Below are 13,105 nucleotides of genomic sequence, written 5' to 3'. Positions count from 1 at the left end.
AAAACTTTACCTAATAGAAAGGGTAAAAAGAGCTGGGCATGTTTAGTCCCTAAGAAAAGATATGAGGTAGGACATAGCAGTCTTCAAACATGTTAAAGGCTGTTATAAAGATGACAGTGATCAATGTTTGCTATGTCCACTGAAGGCAGGACAAGAAATAATGGACTTAATCTTCTGCACTAAGGTTACATACCATACTGGGAAAAGCCTTCCAGCTACCAAGATAGTGAAGAACTGGAGCAGGTTATCAAGATTGTAGAGTATCAGAGGGGTAGTCGTGTTAGTCTGAATCTGCAAAAGTGGCGAGGAATCCTGTGGCACCTTATAGACTAACCGAAGCGTTGGAGCATAAGCTTTCGTGGGCAAAGACCCACTAAAGAGTGTAGTATCTCCCTCCCTGGAGGTTTAAGAATATCTTAGATAAAGACGTATCAAGGATGGTGTAGGTGTAGTGTACTCCTTCGTCAGTACAACGGAATAGACTAGATGACCTCTCAAGGTCCATCCCACGTCTAAATTTAAATGATTTCTAGGATCTCTTACACACAAGTTTGTACCTTCCTTGCTCCCTGACTCGTATTGCACTCTCACCTTTCTTTTCCCATCCAGTGGAAAATCAGCCCAACTTGTCAGTTTCAGCCCCACTGTACAACCGCTGTGAATTGAACATGATATATCTTTACACTAAATATTTAAAAGAATGAACATTGAACAAATAAAAGGTGTCAGAAAGTAGGCATACAAGGACAAAAATCCGCCGCTGAGTTTGTGAATTTTTTGCCATGTTTTTGTTTTGTTAATTAAGCGAACCCGCAATAATTATCATAATTAGAAAACTCAAGTCAGGTTCTGTCTGGAGTCTGAGATACCTACACAGCAGCAGCAACTCAGTGAAGATACAAACAAATACCTCTATTCTGAGCCCCTACTTCCTCCTACTACCCTTCTCTATAGCCCTACAAGCTGCTACAGCCAAGGAGCAGGTTTCAGCGGGCGTACACACATAAAATCCCAATCCTATCAGTAATGCTTTAGTGCATCCAGGAGCTAAACAAGGAAGACGCCCTCTCCCTCGGCTACACAGCGGTAATAAATGTCCCCGGACCGCGAAGACAAAGATACCTAATTTCACACCTTAATCCCCTTCTTAGGCTGCAGCTCTCCCCGCCCCACATCCCATCTCCCGCAGTTGTGCCGAATGACCAGCGTGGCGGGGAAGGAAGATGCCCCATCTGCTTGTCAGGCAGCGGCGCATCGCCCTCAGCGTCCGTGGGAAGACTTTATCCGCCCGCTGGCAGGCAGCTCAGCCCGCCGCGCACCGAGGAGGACAGATGCCTTCTGCCGTGTTCGCCCGGCGCAGCCCCCCTCCAGCTGCAGGCAGCCCTAAGCACCCGGGCAGATGCCGGATACCGCCTCAGAGCCGCTGCCTTCCTGCAGGCGGCACGGACCCGAGAGAAAGTTGCTGCCGCCGCCGCTTGGCTTGAAGGCTCCGCAAACCGCCCGGCAGCGCCAGGAGCTACGGCCACGGCGCCTTCCTCCCACAGCCCCCCACAAGAAAGTTGGAGGCACCCGCCCCGCTCCGGAGCCGCCGGGCAGCCCTCGGCGCGGCTCTCCGCTGCGCACCGGGGGGCGCCCCCAGCCCGCTGAGCCGAGCACCCGGCGCCAGAGCTCACCTGGTCTCCGCTCGGCGGGGCGCGAGGCTTTCACACGCCCCCCGGGGCCGCACCCCGCTCCGGCCTCTCCCCGTCCCCGAGCAGCGTCTCCATCTCGCAGCCGCGGACGGGAGGCAGGAGAGGTGAAGGGGAGCGCGCCTGGCGCACTGTCACCTCTGGCGGAGCCACCGCGGCGGCCGCTCGGCCACGCCCCCACGCCGCTCGGCCTATCGGAGCCGCCGGGGGCTCGCACGGGGCGGAACCTTTACGTCACCAGCCTCCCCCCCTCCCCCCGCGCGTGCCGGCGCAGGCTGCAAAGCACCTTTCCAGCCCAGCCGCTTCCTCCCCCCCCTGCTCCGGGGAGGGGCTCGCACTGGGCTGGGGCCTGCACGTCACAAGGCCCCCTCTCCCCAGGGTCCGTGCGGGCGCCCAATCGGCTCCCGCGGCTGGAGGGGCGCGCGAGTCCCGCGATACGAGCGCAGCGCCGCAGAGTGGCCGCGGAGCGAGCGAGCGGGCGGGGCGGGGCTTCTCGCAGAGGGGGGCGAACTTCGGGCCGCTGCTCTGCCCGCTGTAGACCCGGTAGCGCAGCGGCAGGGACGCGCCCGAGGTGCCGCTCGCCTGCCTGCCCCGGCCCTTCTCATCGCGTGTCCGTGACTTCGGGCTCGTTCCTTCACGTGCGCGGGGGAGGGGGGGGTAGCTGCCATCAGGGGACCGCTGTGACTGCTCAGCCACACGCCTGGCACGTCTCCCGCCTAACTTCACGAAAAGTTCCCCAGTCTGCGCGGCCGCCAGGCTCCACGCGTGTGCCTTAGAGCCGCCGACATGCGGGGCGTGCGCTGCCTGCAGCGCGCCTGCCCTCGGCACAGACGGGGATGGGGTTTGCGGGATTTGTATAAACTCTTCCCCTCAGGCAAAAATAAAATTGGTGGCACTGTGGCCGGTGGGCAAAACAAGCCTGCTAGAGACGAAGCCGTATTGCACACAACAGTATTTCGCAGTCAGTGTATCAGCGTGTGGGCTGAGGACATGCTCTTGCCTTGATTTTTTATCTCAGAGGGGTAGCTGTGTCTGCAATCACAACGAGGAGTCCTGTGGCACCTTAACCACTAGGGCTAGACTGGCATGATTTTCCGGAAATGCTTTGAACGGAAAAGTTTTCTGTTAAAAGCATTTTCGGAACAGACCATCTAGAGTGGCACGGATGCTTTTCTGCAAAAGCACTTTTTGCGGAAAAGCATCCATGCCAATCTAGATGCACTTTTCCACAAAAAAGCCCCGATCGCCATTTTCACGATCGGGGCTTTTTTGCGGAAAACAAATCTGAGCTGTCTACACTGGCCCTTTTGCGCAAAAGGACTTTTGCCTGGACGGGAGCAGCACAGTATTTCCACAAGAAGCACTGATTTCTTACCGTAGGAAGTCAGTGCTTTTGCAGAAATTCAAGTGGCCAGTGTAGACAGCTGGCAAGTTTTCCGGAAAAGCAGCTGATTTTCTGGAAAAACTGGCCAGTCTAGACACACCCTAGGACAGTGGTCCCCAACCTTTTGGGGCTGCCGGGCACCCGGGGGCGGGGCTGCGCACGTGCCCGGGGGCGGGACCAGCCATATGCCGTGCGCCTGGTGCCGCCGCCACCGATGCGCGGCACTCCTGGGGCTGGCGCCACTCCTGTGCCATGCTCCCAGGGGTGGGGCCGCTCATACGCCGCACGCCCGGGGCTGGAACAGCCCATGTATCGCACACCCGAGAGTGGAGCCACCACCACCCATGCGCTGCGTGCCCAGAACCGGTGCCTGTGCCACGCGTCCAGGAGCCAGCAGCATCCATGCGTCACGTGCCCAGGGACGGCGCCGCTCCTGTGCCACGCGCCAAGGGATGGGGCCACTCATATGCCGCGCACCCAGGGCCAACACAGCCCATGTATCACGCACCCGGAGGCAGGGCCGTCCATGTGCCGCACGCCTGGGTTGGTGCCGCCCATACACCACATGCCTGGGGCTGGCACAGACCTTGCGCCACGCACCTGGGGGCAGGGTCGCCCATGTGCTGCACGCCCGGGGCCGGCGCTGACCCAGTGCCACACGCCCGGGCTGGCGCCGCCCATACACCATGTGCCCAGGGGCAGGGTCACCTAAACACCCATGTGCTGCGTGCCCGGGGCCGCCGCTGCCCCTATTCTGAGCGCCCAGGGGCCGGCACCATCCATGCGCCGTGCTCCCGGGGTCGGGCCCGGCCCCGATCACTTGGTGGGCGCATAGAAATGGCCCGGCGGGCACCATGGCGCATGGGTGGTGGTGGCTCCACCCTCGGGTGTGCGATACATGGGCTGTGTCAGAGGCAGCAGCGTGGGGCAATGGACAGCTGGTCCATGAGGCGAGCTGCTTTTTAAACGCTTCCCTTGCAGATCAGCTCCTGCCTGGCATCCCCCACTGCAGCCTCTGATACAGAGGCAGCAGCGCATTGTGGCAGGGGGCTCCTTCAGAGTGAGGCCAGAGCACACTGGCTGCTGGCCCTACCCCCAGGGACTATAGAGTAGTGGAGTAACTAGTAAGAATTCATGTGGTTAATCGACTATTCAATTAACCGATATTTAACATCCCTAGTTAGGAAGGAGCTTCTTGTGCATGTGTGTTACTGCCATATTGTCCATTGAGTAGGATTCACATCTTTCTCTTAAGTACCTTATACAAGCTTATTTGAGAGAGAGGATAACAGAACCGATTGAATGGTGAAAATGCCTCATGAATAATTTAGTTGTAGCATGGCAGAACAAAATGCCATTTTGTGCTTAACACTGACTCATATATATAAGTAAAAGAAAACATTCACAGAGAATTACTTATGACTTGCTAGAAAAATCTGCAACTGTTTGACAAGATATAGCACCTGGCCAGATAAATTTTGGAATTAAAAACCATTCAGACCACTGATTTATTTACCCCTTTGTCTGGAAAGTTTTACAGAATATCTAGATCAGTGAGTGGCCCTTCTTTGTCTCAATGGGCCACAAGATTATCATAAGGAGGATGGTCTCCCGAGATAGGGTAGTTTTGCTAATTATGCTTGTGTACCTAGAATTTATGGAATGTACTGATTTTATGAATCTGGCCTGCGGAGACAGCAGGGAGCCCGTCAGGCTCCCCTGCTTGCCCTGTGCACTGTGCAGAAATGTGGCTTCAGGGCACCATTTCTGTTTTAAAACTGTAGATGAAGTAGGGAGGGGCGTTTCAGGAGCCATCCCGCCCCCAGCACAATCCAGAAACCAGCCAATGGGAGCTACTTGTTAGAATAACAGGCAGCCAACAAGAACCATGTCCCTTCTCCTGGGCTCAGTTATTCAGTGAAGCACATGGCCAAGGGAGCAGGCAGGCTGGCTGGGAAACATTTTAAGCTCTGCAGGCAGGCTAGTTTGGCAGCTGGCAGGTAAGTCTCTTGGACACCCCAGCCCTTTCCTGCCCCCCTCAACATACCCAAATCCTCTGTCTGCCTCTTATACTCATACCCCCTTCCAGATCTGGCACCCCAGTCTCCTGCCCCAGATCACAATACCCTCCTACCCTAGGTCACACCCTTTGCACTCCAGTCCCCTGCCCTTGGTCACAACCACCTCCTTCACCCAATCTCCCTCCTGTACCCCAATCTCTACCCTAAGCTCCTTTCTGCACCAAAACTACATCCCAAACCCCGCATTGCCTCCATTCGTATCATGGAAGAGTGCAGTCCTCAACCACTTGCCAGAGTGGCTCCCCATCAAAAATTATTGCCCACCCCTGCTGTAAGGGGGTGGCTATGGGACCCAAGGTAAATTTTGGGGTGGCTATAGCCGTTGCAAGAGCTAGTGCTGCTTCTGTCTGGCTGACTGTTAGGGAAAAAAACGTAATTTATTATTTATCTCAGTATTCTGATTGGTCTGCATTTTAATGCAGCTCTTCAACTGCTGAACAATCAAGCACTCTTATGTTATCTAAGTCCCACCTTTTTAGACTCACAATAACAAACCTGCATGCTGCATACTACAATTCCTAAAGTTCAGTTTCTGTAAAGTGGTGTTAATATATATTTTGTTTGGGAACAGTAATCATTTTGTCGTATATTTACAGTGCTTTCAAAGTAAGTACACCTTTTTCTTGCAGTGTAATGTATGTCATTTTCTAAAAAAAAAAAAATTAGATTGAAATTACGTATTTTATAGCTGTTTGTTTTGTGCCTTGTGATTCCCTCAGAGATTGCAACCCCCAGTTTGAGAACCCCTGATCTAATACAATCAAGTGGCCCAGGTCACAGGAATGACAGAAGTGGGTTTTACCAGGTAAAATAATCATTTTTACTGTGTGGAAAAAACTAGTTAGAGAGCTTAAAGCATTTTCTGTTTAAAAGTTCTTTAATGTCACCACATTACACTTAGTTACATATTCAAATTATGATTACATAGGGCAGTAGATACAAGGTTATACAAATAAAAAGTATATCTGTAGTGGTTGTAATGCTAATTATTATAATGAACATAAAAATGTCTTTTCAGTATTCTGCTCAATGAATTTTTTACAGACATGACTCATTTCTATAATATTGAAAACTGAAATATAAGTCAAAATATTCAAATATATAAAAGAATGCCGAGTTGTATGCCTGAGGCATTAAGCAATAAAAAGCATGCAAATATACAGACTACCAGCCCCTTTGGGCATCCTGCATTCTACAGCAGAAAACCAACTTTGATATAGTGGATAGATTGAGCCTAATTTTCGGTTTTGAACAGAAATATCTAAAGTTTTTTAAAAAGTCATTCTGTACTTGCTAGAGATAATGGTTTTTCCATTTCCCAATGTAAATAAGATGTGGAGGCAGGAAAAGGGAATAAGGGAATTTGTGTGCAGCCATCTCGGTCTTGTTAACAAGAGAGCAAGAGTCAGGCTAAGTCTGTGGCCTGACAACGCGAGATCTGTAATTAGACGCTGCCTTCGCCTCTCACCTCTATACGGAGATAAGGATAGAATGCTGACTCTGGCAGGGACCTTGAGATAAGGAGCATCTGGGTGGAACTAAATAACTGTTAGCCATAGGTGTTTGTAATGGGAAGGAGACTAATTGTTATTGTTATTATATCTAATAGACAGTATATAAACTGCTTCATAATTGCTTGTATTCGAAGATCTGCCTTGGAGGGGGGGCTCCCCCCCCCCCCCCCCGTCTGAACCAGTTTTTCCCTTGCTGTGGCTCGTAATAAAACTGCCTCTGGCTACTTGTTGCTTAAACACAATGCAGAGTGAAGGCTTGTTTTCTTCCACAATTTGGTGCCGTGACTTGGATGGCAACGCCCGATTGAAGACAGCGACAGCAGCTGCAGACCGTCCCCCTTCACCTTCAGGGCGCCAAATGAGAGGTAAGAGACCTTTTGAAATCTCTACTGAGGTGTGGAGGAGGACTGCCTGTAGGGTCGTCTGCTTCTTGTGGGCTCATGCCATCCGAACTTTTTGAATCTGCAACAAGGTCAGACGCAAAGCGGTTACAAGGAGACTGTTTTGTTACACCCAAGTAGGCCTACGTTTATGAAGTGCTAGGAACTGCTGTGATTTTGGTGGTGCCACCCCGGGTACGGGAAGAAAATTGTATTGCGTCCGGACATAAGGCACCTGGGTTCATGCAGTGCTGGGAACTGCTGTGGTTCTGGGGGGAAACGTGTTGTTTGCCGCCCCAAATATGGACGAGGTCCATAAAGAGAGATGCATCTAAAAGTGAGAAAATTTCTGTGTGAAAACCATGCTGAGTGTGAATGTAATGAGTGAAGCGTGAATGCCGCTGCCCACGTCTCTGAGAAGTAAGCTGATTCCAGCCGCACCAGGGCTCTCCCACGAGGGAGTTCTGAACGCAAGGGGGGTCAGCCGAACCTCGAGACCGAGCAGATATGTGAAGGAGTGATGACTCCCCTTATTTCATGAGCTGCTGATAAGGTCTGACACTCTATACCCAGCAGACCCCTTCTTTAGTTTCCTATAAGCCACTGAACGGACGGGGAGTGGACAGGATACTCCCCTGAATGACTAAAATGGATGGGGATCAGTCTAAGCATACCCCCCCAGACAGCTGAAAGGCACCCCTGCGTACTACATGTACGTGCATCATGGTCCAAGGACCTGTAAGCATTTGACAGATTGACAGAGAAAGAAATTAAAGCCCTGAGGGATGAGACTGAAGCTCAGAAAAGCAAAAATCCTCCCTGCAGTGAGAAATGTAACTTACATGCAATTGCACTGCCTCTCCCAAGCTTAGGGGGGAATTTGGCCCAACATTACCCCCTCTACTCCTCTCTATGCCCAGCCCTATACGGGCCCTTACCACACATCACTGAAGATAGAGAGGAGGCACAGAAGATAATTGAAAGGGATTAGATCTTCCCTATGGAAAAATGGGCTCTAGTTACAAATCTGTCCGATCCAAAGCAAAACACTGAGTTTTGGAATAGACTTAACAGCTTGTGGGAAGTATTCCTCCAAATTCTCAAGGAAGGAATGCCTGCCGACGATCAAGCCATATTGGCCCTAGGCATTTTGGTTGGATACATATACACAAAACACAACGCAGGAGTAGGAAAGGGCTGCCAAGCAACTGTAGGAGATTCTCAAGACCTTGTTAGCAAATAGATAACAACAGCCTCTCTGGCTGGAATCGCAGGCAACCCAAGGATGTTTCACAATGCACAAGTGAGGGCTGTCCAGAAAAAAAAACAGTTAAAACCTTTCCCTCACACACTGTTATAATTAGCTTGAGAGCGTAGGAGGACGTAACCCAAAAGCCACCCTAAAAGCCAACTAGTAGGAATTGAATTTGAAAGTGTAATCACTAGAAGCTAAATCTGCCCTAACAAGGAGACACATTCTGCAACATAAATCTCCTTACAGAGCATGGTCGAGTGATCCACCCCAGAGTCAGCAGCATAGATCAACTGCTGCAGCATGGATGTTATGAAAACCCTATACTGACAAGTTTAAACTTAGTAATAGTTGACTGTAATAATACACATTTGGATTTACCTATTGAAAAGAATTAGGAGGTGTGGGGGCTAATGGGAAAGCCCACCCTCCTTACCAAATTAATACTGGACAAACCTGTGTCATTGAAAAAAAAGGTAATTTAGCAGGAATTAAGATGTATCATAAGAAGAAAAAGCATGTGAAAGGAGAAGGCAAAAAGTTTGGAGCCCTATGGGCATAGTTGAAGGAATAAGGAAAGGAATACAGTCATTGGAAAGTTAAATTAACAGGAATGAGAAACGTTTTCTTTGGAAGGACAAAGCAAGTGATTTGAAGGTATGTGAAGGTGAAAAATGGACTCTGTGGGAGTGTAGAAGGAATTAAGCGATTGTTGTAATATATGGAGGGAAACCTGCTTTAAAAAGTGACTCCTTGTTTCTTGCAGCCTCTTTCAATAATCCAGGCAAAGAAACAATCAAATGTAAACATTTGGCTACAGACACTTTTGTTAAATCTGCAAAAGGAAAATAAGGAATTCTATTGACACTTAACTGGCTAACTGTATAAAAGAATGAAATCTATACATTCAATCCTTAAGGTTAAATTTACTCTTTAAGAAAACAAATCATTGTTTTAAGAATCCAAGCCCTGAAACTTCACTGTGTCTCTGTTCAAGGCTGAGTTGATAACACTTTTGGCTTGCTTTCAAATCCAACATTATATGTGAATATAGGCTGCCTGACTATTTCAAAGGAATATAAAACACCTGTCCCCTCAAATAAATTGTCCAAATACAAACAAAATATTTATAAGCGCCCATTTAATAAAATTTAATGTCAATATTATTACTATAGTCTTAATAAGTAACACTGTATATGATTCTTTTCAGGAAAAGAAAAGCTTTTTGCTTGCTGGAACAGTAACTGACCAACACCTTGTGCTAAGGAAAAGCATTATAGCTTCACACATTAAGCCTGATCTGTAGCACAAGAGGGAAACTGAGGCATGCCACTGTTGGGGAGGGCTAGCAACTCAGAGGTAATTCGAGGGAGTGGAAGGTCACGAGTACCGATGAAGCGCCCTTGTTCTTGTAAAGTTGTAGCTCACTCGCCCATGGAAGTGGTAAGGAACTAGCTGTAACTGGTTCCCCTAACAGATCTTAGGCAGTATTTTAAGTTATAATGGACCACACTGACGGGGGTAAAAATGTTTTCTTGTCTTTCAGATCATCAGAATGCGCTGGTGCCAGCTGAAGAAAAACAACATACAACAACAACAACAAAAAACCATGGTTCTGTGTCATGACATAAGTTTGTGTTCTGTCCAAGTTTGTCTTGTGTGTCTTAATTGTAATACGTATTGCAAATATTGTTGTGTGTAGGATATTGTTTTAATGAAAGGATAATTTGAGTAAAGCAGAAGCATTAATTTAAACAAAACAAAAATTAATAATTGGCCTAATCAATTGGCAACTCTAAACTTAGTCAACTGGCAACTTTAACATTTAGTGAAAGGATAATAGTTTGGTAATTGTTTAGGCTAGGAGAATGTTGACAATGTCTCCACAGGTGTACAAAAATAACTGGAAGGAAGCAAGGAGTGCATCACATGAACAGAAGGACTCGAAGTGGGGTACCAGCCCTCTCCCCCACCGGATTGGTTTTGCTTTAATGGCTACACAAATAAATATTTAGCTTCTGCAAATTTGCACACCAACCATAAAAGTGGTTTGGCCAGAGATAATAAGACATCTATAAAACAACACGGGCAAGTGGGACATCAGCATATTTAAGTAAAAATGCCCACAACAATGAGGAAACTAGTAACCGCACCATTTCAATAACAGCTACTTGCCCTGCTACTCATTGGTGCCTGATGCCTTAAAAGGCCTCAAGAATTATGGAATTGCATGGGTTATCAATTAAACATCTGTGAACCATGCTTGGTCCTATAAGAGAAACAGTGACTCTAGTCAATGTAACCTCCTTCAAGTCACATACATAGAACAAATACACGCTAATAGCAATGGGGAATACACGGCCTTGGGCCACCCCTCATTCACCCATAATCATTTTATTTATTGTAACAACATGAACACTACGAGGACAAAGAATACACAGTCCTCTGAGTTCAAGTTCGTATGGAATATTGTGGGAAAGAAGCTAAACACTAACAGCAGGCCATTGAAGTTGGACCTACTGACTCCCACTGGGGCTTTCCACGTAAAGCCCAAACAAAGGTAACCCCTGAGGCATGGCTGTCATTTGTTAAACAATGGCCATTGCTAACTTGCCCTCATTTGGGTATTATTAACCAGGTCCTTAAGGACAAAATAGAGCCTCCCAATTGTGCATCATGCCCTGAACAGACCCCTGTCCCAGAACCAGGACAACTGTTACTGGTCCTTACCTTAGCTATGTTCCACACTGGTATAGACCAGCTGTGTGCTAGACTGGCTAATCAAATTGGCAAGTGCCTGATTAGGCAATGACGGGGCTTAGCAGATACCATCGCAGATTGGTTTAGGCCTGGAAACTCTGTCAGCAACACTTATGTCATAGCCCAGAAATTGTATAGAATCCAGGCTAGATGCAGTAATATCCAGTGCCCGTAAAGGCCTAGACACCAGCCAAGCTAACCAAGTGATCCTAAATAGTTTGAAGGATCTGTCCAGCTCTGTGTCCACTTCACTAGACCTAACCAGATATTTGGACCAGAGACTAATTGGATTGTTAATTAATGGAACTAAATTAAAAGAATTAGAAGGCCAGTATTGAAGAATAAGATAGCTTAGACCATCCAGCCCTTATGGTGGTGAGTCCCCATCTCCCCCGTGCCTACCCATGGGAGTGGGGAAGTAGAGAATCCATGAGGACCCAAAGGCCCACCTGGACAGGGCATAGTATAACCATTTGTTTTTGGCCCCTCTGGGGATTCCTCACTCAGATCAGATCAGAATGGTAACCACCCTGCTTGTAACAAAGCAGGAGCATATAGATAAAGTTGAGAGCATTGCTTATTCTGAAGTTGTGGGAGCCTCCCTATATCCAGGGATTGTTGCACCCACTTTGATAAGGACATTTTATGTACCTGCCCATTTAACATCATGACGAATCTGCCTAGGTTTGATGTGGTTGTCTCAGAGAAACAAAAACATCGAGATGGTCCAAATGAACGGTCCAAATGAAGAGAGCAAGAGTCAGGCTGTGTCTGTGGCCTGACAACGCGAGATCTGTAATTAGACGCTGCCTTCACCTCTCGCCTCTATACGGAGATAAGGATAGAATGCTGACTCTGGCAGGGACCTTGAGATAAGGAGCATCTGGGTGGGACTAAATAACTGTTAGCCATTGGTGTTTGTAATGGGAAGGAGACTAATTATTATTGTTGTTATATCTAATAGACAGTATATAAACTGCTTCATAATTGCTTGTATTCGAAGATCTGCCTCAGAGGGTGGGGGTTCCCCCCCACCCCCCGTCTGAACCAGTTTTTCCCTTGCTGCAGCTCGTAATAAAACTGCCTCTGGCTACTTGTTGCTTAAACACAATGCAGAGTGAAGGCTTGTTTTCTTCCACAAAGATTAAACCATTAGTTGCTAGTGCTTTGTCCTAAACTAGTTTACCCTGGACATTATCAACTCTGCCAGATAAGGGCTTTTAGCATTCCTGAGTACAGTGAAACTCCAATTGTCCGGCATCTAGTGGTCCGGCACTCCTAATAGTCCAGCACCAACTGGAACCAGGAAGTGCTCCAGCCAGCCAGACAATTCTCCGCACCACTTCTCCAAGTCCGCTGCTGCTGCTGCTGAAACTGATGAACGGCGGACTTGGGGAAGCTACGGAGCAGAGCAGCTGGGGTGCTGCCAGGTGCCAAGCAGGGGGGTGAGGGGCGGTGCTGCGGGACCAACCGGGCAGCTACCCCAGCTGCTCTGCTCAGTTTTCAGCAGCGGTGGATTTGGGGAGGCTGTGGGGCAGAGCAGCTGGGGTGCTGCCAGGTTGGTCCTGCAGCACCGCCCTTACCTGAGCAGAGCTGCGGGACCAACCCGGCAGCACCCCAGCTGCTCTGCCCCGCCGCCTCCCCAAGTCTGCCACTACTGAAACTGACTAGCGGAGGACTTGGGGAAGCCGGGGGCAGAGCAACTGGGATGCTGCCCAGTTGGTCCTGCAGCGCTGCTCAGGTGAGGGATGGTGCTGCAGGAGCAACCCAGCAGCACCCCAGCTGTTCTGCCCCACCGCTTCCCCAAATCGCTGCTGCTGCTTGCAGCCCCAGCTGGCCTGTCACCAGCAGCTGTGCAGGGCTTCCCCGGTCAACCGCCCGCCGACCCTTCTTAGCCCCCCTGCTGAAGTACCTCCTGATACTCCGGCTTATCTGATAATCCAGCAACCCTACGGTCCCAAAGGTGCCGGATTATCGGACATTTACTGTACTTGCTGTGGGTGCATCTACACAACACCCTAAACTCGAAATAATATATGCAATTTG

General features: G+C 49.0%; 1 protein-coding gene and 1 long non-coding RNA gene across 4 annotated transcripts in view; one reads left to right on the top strand and one right to left on the bottom strand.

Moving 5' to 3' along the window:
- GALNT13 (polypeptide N-acetylgalactosaminyltransferase 13) overlaps positions 1-1,943 on the bottom strand; it is a 344,283-nt gene extending 342,340 nt beyond the window's left edge. For all 3 annotated transcript variants that reach the window (XM_075933416.2, XM_075933418.2, XM_075933417.2), the window contains exon 1: positions 1,674-1,943. The gene's annotated coding sequence lies outside the window, so the exon portion shown is untranslated. The remainder of the gene's footprint in view (positions 1-1,673) is intronic.
- A 2,990-nt stretch (positions 1,944-4,933) lies between these two features.
- Positions 4,934-12,164, top strand: LOC106732197 (uncharacterized). The gene is made up of 4 exons (XR_012905166.2): positions 4,934-5,072; positions 5,873-5,958; positions 6,915-7,032; positions 9,846-12,164. It is a non-coding gene; the product is annotated as an uncharacterized LOC106732197 (long non-coding RNA).
- Positions 12,165-13,105: the final 941 nt, after the last annotated feature.

The sequence above is a fragment of the Pelodiscus sinensis genome, chromosome 7, assembly GCF_052426305.1.
Source record: "Pelodiscus sinensis isolate ZL-2025 chromosome 7, ASM5242630v1, whole genome shotgun sequence".
Taxonomy (NCBI): domain Eukaryota; kingdom Metazoa; phylum Chordata; order Testudines; family Trionychidae; genus Pelodiscus; species Pelodiscus sinensis.
The sequence above is the reverse complement of the archived record's forward strand: the minus strand, read 5'-3'. Positions and strand labels throughout refer to the sequence as shown.